Source organism: Myodes glareolus, chromosome 12 (genome assembly GCF_982192425.1).
Source record: "Myodes glareolus chromosome 12, mMyoGla1.1, whole genome shotgun sequence".
In the NCBI taxonomy this organism is placed as follows: domain Eukaryota; kingdom Metazoa; phylum Chordata; class Mammalia; order Rodentia; family Cricetidae; genus Myodes; species Myodes glareolus.
Window position 1 is genome coordinate 29831168 of NC_142037.1, and position 8692 is coordinate 29839859.

Sequence of the window (8692 nt, forward strand, 5' to 3'; positions counted from 1 at the left end):
GGGGGAGGGGCGCAAGCTGGTCAGGAAATTAAGAACGGTACTGGGAGCTCAGAGGGGGGAAGATGGGAACTAGCTGAAAGTTTGCTTCTTCTGGGCTCTACTTATTCTCTTTCTTTCTCTTTGGCTGCTCCGTGGAAACTTGGGAAGGTCCTTAGACATCAAGAGCAGGGAAGAGCTTCTAATTTTGCTTCAGATCAGTCTGCTGGGCAAAGCTGGGGCTCCTCGGGAAACTGAAAGGTGAGGACAAAGCGGATGAAGGGAGTCTCGGACGTGTTATTCGGCAGAGACTTGCAAACTACAGCATCAGGCAGGGAACCCGAACCCCGTAAATGGCATCACAGGAAGGAAGGACCAGGGTCTGAGACAGACAGGCCTGCACAGCACTGACAAAGGCGGGGCCTCTCATCTGAAGATCCCCCTCCCACCAAGTCTTCCACTGACACATTCACTGTGGGCCCAGAGAGTGTGTAAGGTATTGATTGGTGTGCTGACCTGGAGAGGAAACAGGTTGGGAGATCCATTCAAAGTCAATGAAGACATCTGAATGCTTTTTAAAATGGTCTCTCACCCAAGGCCTCTCCCCTTAGATGTCAAAGGGGTTCAAAAAAGCAAATTTCTCGGAGTATTTGTGTGTGTGTGGTGGGGGGGGTGCAATTGTCTTGTGTGTGTACATGTGATTGTGTGACTGTGCATTTATGTGTGTAATTGTATGTGTGATTGTTGTGTGGATGATGTGTAATTGTCTTGTGTGTGTGTACATGTGATTGTGTGACTGCATTTATGTGTGTGTGATTTTATGTGTGATTGTCTTGTGTGTGTGTGTGATCTGAAGTATAAATTTTTTTTAACTCTTACAGTGCTGGAAAGAAGCAAAGATGCTCTTGCTGGCAGCCTCAACTCTCTTTCTAGGATGCCAAAATGAATAGGAAGACAGACCTGGGGAAGCTGGGGCTGTGCAGAGCTCCTGGGTGAGGCGTTGAGCAGTGTCTCCTGTGCAGCTGCTGAAGGGCCCCAGCACAGCTGAGCCAGGGGAGCTGGCTTGAACGGTGTAACTACACAGGAAGTATCCCTCCTGAGGTGCTGGTGAGCAGCCTAACAAAATTCAGAGCACCGTGGTCCTGAGGAGAATCACTGGGTGAGGGCAGTAGGGCTGAACTGGCTGTTGGATTACATCTAGTCATCTAAGCAGAAAAGACAAGCTAATCAAAATGTGGATTCACAGAGGAATTGCTCGTCTGGACCCTGAGTGATAAGCAAATGGTCTTTGAGGTTTCAGAGAATTCAAAGGTGTGTGGTGTCTCCTCAGCTGAGCGTGGCTGGGATGCAGTCCACACCCAGGCTTGAACCCTCAGCTAAATGAAGAGTCTGCTCCTCTCTGCAAACTTTTAGTAACTTTGAGTCACTCGGGGACAAATGGATGATCCAGCTGTGGTTCCTGCCCTGAGTACCCGCAGTGTGGCTGCACACAGACACATGAGGATGTGACCCAGTGGCTAAAAGAAAGAGACCCTGAAGGGCTGAGGGACTCTGAGCTCCTGGCTCCTCTGGGAGAGGTGACTTTGCATAAGGGCTTCTTCCCCTTCTGACCTACTGCTCTGGGGAGGAACACAGTATCTTCACCGCCCCCCCTCTTTGTCCATAGCAGAACACTAGAGGGCATTTCCCCTGACCCACAGGCCAGAGACAGGGCATCTCCCACAGAAGAGGCATGCGAGTTTCTGGAGACAAGGAAGTCTGTAAGAGGGTATGAGGCAGCAGAGAGGCAGTTCTGGGGAACGCTCTGCTGGTTTTGGTCCCAGCCAACCATGCCAACCATGCCAACCATATTGGCGAAGGACTGGCAAGGATTCCCGAATGTGTCCCGTGAGTACCCTTAACACCAAATGGATCAGAAAGAAATTCCTCCACCCAAGATGCTGAGAAACAGCACGGCATTCTGCTGTTGCATGGTGACATTTAAGTGTGTGGAGAGGGAGGGCAGGGGTGGAAACCAGAACACCTGGTAGAGGTGGTGGGAGGGGAAACTGAAGCTAGAAATGAACAAGGAAAGACAGAGGCCAGGAAGGATCCAGGACCACCAGGCATGAACTGGTCTTCTAGTCTTTGCAGTGATATTTTGCAAAAGGGACCCCGTCTGAAACCACCCTCCTCTCTGGTGGCAATGGTGGAGAGATAAGGGGAGAGCTTCTCTGTGGGTGCTGGGGTCTCTGTGGGTGCTAGATGATGCTCACCTACAGAACAAGTGTCATAGAATTTCTTTCTAGCAGTGGGCCGGCTGCTGGGAGTGCTCCCATTTGCTGGTGGGAGTGCTCCCATTTGCTGGTGGGAGTGTTTCCTGTTAAAGGCAGTCACATCTTAATCATTTCCATTGTGACAGGCATGGCTACAGATATGTTTATTATCAGATTAATCTTGTGGCAACAGAGTGATGGTGGGATTTTTACACCCATTTTACCGGTAAGAAAACTGAGGCTCTGAATTGACTAATTCACCTAAGTCTCACAGAAAGATAGAGCAAAGTCAGAATGGAAACCTTGGCTCTCTTTGTCTTGCAAGTCAAGCGTCTTCACTCTGCTTTCTTGGAGAAAAGAAGTCCAGAAAAATGAAACTGCAGTTAGACAGAAGAGGGAAAGGAAGCACAGGGTGCAGGAAGTTACTTCCTCTGGGAAATGGACAGGAGGGCAGTGACAAGAAGGTAAGATGCATAGAAGGGTGACACTCTCATGTTTAACATGTTAGGTGTATGTCAGGGACACATGGCTCACAGAGTGAAAATCAGAGTGGCTTAACAAAGTAGTTTATTACTATTGTGTGTATGCACTGGGTAAGTGTGTTCGTGTGTGTATAAGCATGTGTGTGCATGCATGTGTGTAATGTATTTGCATGTGCATGTATGGCTCACATGTGTGTGCATGTATGTGTGTGTGTGTGTGTGTACTCAAGCATGCAAACCATGGTGAGTGTGAAGGTCAGAAGATATCTTTGTGGGACTCAGGCATTGAACTCTGATGTCAGGCTTGCTTAGCAAGCCTTTACCGGCTGACCCTTCTCACCAGCTCCCCAACTAACTCAATTATTTTATGTCGATAGCTGGTTACTGGGTATACGTTTAAACAAAGAGCCAAATGTAGATGGCTCTCCAGGAGTTGTGAGGAAGGCAGAGAGTTCCTGAGCAGGCAGGGTGTCATCAGCAAGTCTCTCAGCAGCAGTTCCTACTTCTGTCCTGAGTCTCCAGTCCTGAGGATCCTTGTGAGATCAAAGGACAGGTTGATGCAACCCAGGACCCAAAGATATCTGTCTCCCTGACAGAGAAGAGTCAGAGTCTATGGGATCATCCTTTACCTTGCCCCAGCCATCAGTGTGTAAACAGGAATTAGAGACTCGAGCTGGAAAAAAAAGTCTCTGTTCCAGGCCCAAACCTCTCCAATGAAGTTTAATGAACTTTAGACACAGACTCCAGAGCTGCCGGCCAATCAGGACTGGGAAGCTATTAATGTGACTCATGGTAGCAACAGGAAGGCATCGCTGCTCTTGGCTCTGCCTTTCCTAGCGCCGCGCCTTTCAAAAGGCCTGTTATCTCGGGGAAGGTAGCAAATGTCTTTTGAATTATGTCTTCAAGAAACAATACTTTTTTGCTCATTAAATGTGGGGGTGGTGAGACAGGACCGTGAGCTGTGAGCCGGCAGGACAAAGGCAGAGGCCACCAGGGCACTGCTCGGCTCTATTAGCTGGGTAGGCTGTTTATTGGGTGGAAAACTGCTTTATAATTAGGGAGTGAAGCCAAGGCACAGATAAGTGGCTGCTGAAGAAAGTGCTAGAATAGACAGAGGCTCGAGCCACAGGCTTGCTCCACCCCTCCTCCCCTAGTCAGGGAGGTTCATTCAGAGTGGCAGGCAGGGAATTAAGAAAGTCAGCTGAACACTTGTAACTTGGTACCAGAGAGTCCCTGCTCACACCCTGGTGGTGACCTCCTCCCAGACTAGGCCCGGATCTTGAGTCTCTGCAACCTAAACGAACAGCTGTTCTCTTGGGAGAAAAGACACATTACCAAAGCACAGCTTTGTGCTGGTTTCATGTCACATGCAGGACACTGTGTGAATTACTGCTGGACAGCCATGGCAAGCTCTACTACCATTAGCTTCAAATCCCACGTGGGGATGTGTTCTGAACAGAGGGCAATGACTGTGGCGTTGCCCCAGGGTCCGTAGCAAAAGTACCCCAAGAAATTAAACTCAAAACCCGCAGCTCCTGGCATTTGCAACCCAACTAGGTGACGGGAGAGCCCCCAAAGTACATGACAATGGGCAAGGCCATCAATGGTCATGAGACACTGGGCAGCCAGCCATGCTAGAGAAAGCAGAGTGAAGCCATAGGTATCTGAGGGATCAGCATCAACACACCCGTGGTTTTCATGGCTAAACACGGGGGGTGGGGGGACATGGAAATTCAGTTGAGGCTGTGAGTAGTAGGCTCCACATTTTGTGGAATCACAAAAGAAAAATTTCTACTGAGCAGTCAGAAACCAGAGGACAAGTCAAAGGTCAGAGAAGTACTGTGATGTGTAAGAAAGATGCTTTCAAAACCAAGCCACCGCCACCGCCACCGCCACCACTACAGTTACCGCCACCACCATTGCCACCACTACAGTCACCGCCATTGCCACCGCCATTGCCACTGCCACTGCCACCACTACAGTCACCGCCATTGCCATCGCCATTGCCACCGCCACTGCCACCACTACAGTCACCACCATTGCCACCGCCACTACCACCATTTTAGCCACCACCACCACCGCCACCATCACATGGCTTTTAATAGTTGGTGAGGCAGTTAATATTAGTATAACACCATTTGTAATAATAAATACAACAGTATTTTCTTCCTTATAGGACACGGAAGGTGGAAGATGGAAGCTTCAAAACAGAGACAGGATCTTGTGTAGCCCAGGCTGGCCTTGAAGTCACTATGTAGCTGAACTTCTTGCCTCCACCTTCTGAGTGTTGGATGGGTACCATCATGCGGGTTTCATGTGGTGCTGGGGATTAAACTTGGGGCTTTGCGTGGAACAGACAAGCACTTGACCAACTCAGTCACAGCTTCAGGATATACGTTTTTAAAAATCAGAAAGAAATGAGGAAAATGATGAAGAGGTTCTTTGAGAAAAAGCCAAATGGTGAAAACTGGCAAAGAATAACCAAGTGACAGAGAATAGGAACTGACCCCTGAGAAAGAAACCAAAGCAAGAGACAGAAAGCATCGACATGCTTGGTAAGGCCGTTTCCCTCACAATAAAGAGAATTAAAACGACATATTGAAAAGCACATGGCATGCTTCAGACCATCAACTCGGAATGACCAGTACCAATATGTGACAGGAAGACTACAGGACTGAAATCAGAGGGTAATATCCTCGGGGCATGTAGGCAAAAAGAGAACATGATTAATAAAGTAAAGGAGATTTTATCATGTGCTCTTATACAGCAATATTTAGTGCTAGAAGAGCTTGGATAATTTCTTACATTTTTCATACTCAATATACTCGCACTCGTGATGAGAAAAGAAGAGTGAACAACAGTTTTATATCCAGTGAAACTACCTTCCGTTAAGGGCATAAACTGCCATCACCACGCAAGAGTTTGGAGAACACCAATTCCATGAGATGAGGCTTCATTGGGAATCTACTGAAAAATGATTCTCAGATGGCTGGGGCAATGATGGGGGAATCAATACAAAGATGGAAAATGCATGATAACAAGGCAGCCACCTATGTGGACAAGACTGTGGTAGAACCGCAAGGGGAAGATGCAATGCGTGTGGACTAGATGGTCGGTTAGTGCTAGCACTGCACTCCTGAGAAACTGGAAAGAAGGAGGCCAACAACATCATGTATGTTGAGGTAGTTTCAGTATTGTCCCATAGGATACTAGTGTTGTTATTTTCATTCTGAAATGATTGTGATAATCAAGGGATGTTCCAATTCCATGTTTTTGTTTTTCAAACAAGGATTCTTGGTTTTGAAGAAAAGAGATTCAAATGAGATATAAAATTAGTTGAGTGAAAACTATAAGGTTTGGAATATGAAATGTCAGTTTGAATTTACAAAGTATTTGACACTTACCCTCACGTGTACTTTGTATGTATATGTTCCAAGAAACTGAAAAAGAACAAGGAGTAATGACCAATCCAGTAGCAATAAACTTCCTTTGCCAAAGAGATCGGGTCACAGTCTAGTCGTGTGACTATGAGACAATAGACACACTGAACTGCCTATTAAGTTGGTTTATCCAGACTGCCTGTCTCTGAATGTCTCCTTCCATGTGGGTAGTGACTACTTGCTCCAAGCTTCCCAGTTACATGGAGGAACCAGGGCAATGCAAGAGCTCAGCAGTCTGGAGTGGTACTGAGTCCATCCTGATTGCTGTGGGACCCTAAAGGACCTCGGCTTCTGTTAGCTTCAATGTGAATAGGCAGTTTCTCCAAATCCCTTTTGTCAATCATGGAATCAAGTTTCTCTGTTGCTGAGACTCTAGGACCCAGCTCCTGTGGAAGGATGTCATGCGTAATTATGGTCAAATTCCAAGGATTCTCCACTGTCCCACTCTGAACCTCTGTCCTATGATGTCTGGGCCTTTTTGTTGTAGATCCTCGGTCTTGATGGATTCCTGGCCATATCTGCTGTAGAAGCCCTCCCAAGACCCCCTCTCTCAACATCTGCATTCTGAAGCTGGAATCCAACCACCGAGAATCCAAGAGCAGCCTGACTCTACAGCAGCTATGCCATGCAGCCCAGGCCTTCAATCCTTCATGTACTAAAAGAGTTGATAGGGCCTACTCCTGCCTGCACTCCGTCTCTGCCATAGCCTGACATCATTTTCTGTTTCTTACACATAATTAAGAGCTGAGAACTCAGGACTTCCAGAGCTGACAATGCTCTCATCTGGAGCATCCTTTCCCATGACTTTATTTGCTCTGGTTAGGAAACTGAGAATCAAAGACGTGACAGCACGCTTGGCGCATGCCCTATCTATCAGTGTCTCTGACCTGACTGTTCCCTACCTCCTCTCCATCCTTCCACAGTCTCTTGTTAATCATGCATTCTTACTCAGCACCTACATGTGAGCTGTACAAACTCTGTACCAGAACGTGTGCTGAGCAGAGAGGAGCGATGGAGGGAGAGAGATGCTGGAGGAAGAATCCTGCTGCTGCAGATGATGAAGGGACAAACCCTGCCCCCAAAGAAGTAAAGATGGAAAAGCAAAGCTGCCACGAACAACCAGTTATCCCACCATGGGTGAATGGAAGCGTATGGAAAGTCCATGATACTATTGACTCACAGGCCAAGGGCCACAAAAGCCTGCACACTTGTGTGTGCCCCTCCTCCTCTGCGAACTTAGTCTAGGAAACTGTGGAGAAACACACAACCCAAAGGATAAACAATACCGGACTGGGTAAAGCCTGAGGTGCTGATTTAACAGATACGCCGCTTTATAACAAGCAGCAATATTAACAACACAATAAAGTAACATTTAAGGTATGAACGATATTGAGGTGGCTTGAAATAGAATTGTTCTCATAGGTTCCTCTAGCTGAACATTTGGTCTCCAGTTGGTGGCACTGTTTGGGACAGTTGGGGAGGTGTGGCCTTGCTGGAGGAAGCATGCTCCTAGGTGTGGTTTCCACAGTCCTGCCACTTCCTGTTTTCCTTTCTGCTTTGTGGTTGCTGTTGAAGCTCTCTCAGCTTCCTGCTACTTCTGGCCACGCCTCTGCCCTGCCGTGATGGACTTGAATGCCCGGAAACCATAAACTACAACAAACTGTCTTGTTTTCTTGGCCGTGGTGTTTTATCACAGCAATAGAAAAGTAACTACTACAGATAGTAATAAAATAGTGACCCAAGAAAAGTTACATTACAAAACAGAATGTATGTTATTGTAGGATCTTAACGCTTAAGGTGTTGGTCACCAGAGGAAAGAAACACACGTACAAAAATACTTGGGAATAGGTTGTGAGATGGTTCAGAGGGCAAAGGTGCCTGCTTCTAGGCCTGATGGCATGGGAACTGTGTGGAACTGTCTTCTACAAGCTGTCCTCTGACACTCGGGAACACTTTGTGGCAGGTCCACCTCTACCTCACCTCACTCCACAGACAGACAGACCACACACACACACACACACAAACAAATATAAAATATAAAAATTATTAACAAAGCTTCATTTTATTCTCTTCTTGATGCTTATCTGTGCTTTCCTTAGTAAATGTCCACTCACTGCAAAAACAAAAATTAAAACAAAATTCTGCTCTTCCAGAAAATTCCTTAAGAATTCATATGACCTTCACTGACTCACCCTTGCTGTGTGTCCTGAATCTGGGTGTTTAGTTTGCATTGTGCAGTGGGGTTTCACAAACAATGGGGACTCCACTAACTTGAAGCACAACTGTGTGGGAACTCATCTGGAGGCTCCGCAAGACCTCAGTGAGCCAACTTCTCTGCAGAGTGGGAGGCGAGCCCTCGTGACGCAAGAGCACCCTTGTCCGGGGCTTCATGCCAAAATCAAAATGCTGTATGTAAGGGATGGTAATAGCTAAAGAAAGATACACGAAATAAAGGCAGAGTGCGCCTACGTGTTCACCATAGTGGCAAATGCTAACCCATAAATAGCGGCTGGGGCTGGGGTGGCGCAACGAGGTGCAT

The 8692-nt window shown here is 47.1% G+C and overlaps 1 protein-coding gene and 1 long non-coding RNA gene across 4 annotated transcripts in view; one reads left to right on the forward strand and one right to left on the reverse strand.

Moving 5' to 3' along the window:
- Positions 1–8692, reverse strand: part of Msra (methionine sulfoxide reductase A) — a 313151-nt gene that overhangs the window by 51209 nt on the left and 253250 nt on the right. The window lies entirely within an intron of this gene.
- LOC125392097 (uncharacterized) overlaps positions 22–8692 on the forward strand; it is an 8910-nt gene continuing 239 nt past the window's right edge. Inside the window, exons 1-5 of the long non-coding RNA XR_007229393.3 lie at positions 22–237; positions 858–1863; positions 2378–2457; positions 2557–2695; positions 4890–8692. The exon at positions 4890–8692 is cut by the window's right edge and continues 239 nt beyond it. This is a non-coding gene — a long non-coding RNA (uncharacterized LOC125392097). The remainder of the gene's footprint in view (positions 238–857; positions 1864–2377; positions 2458–2556; positions 2696–4889) is intronic.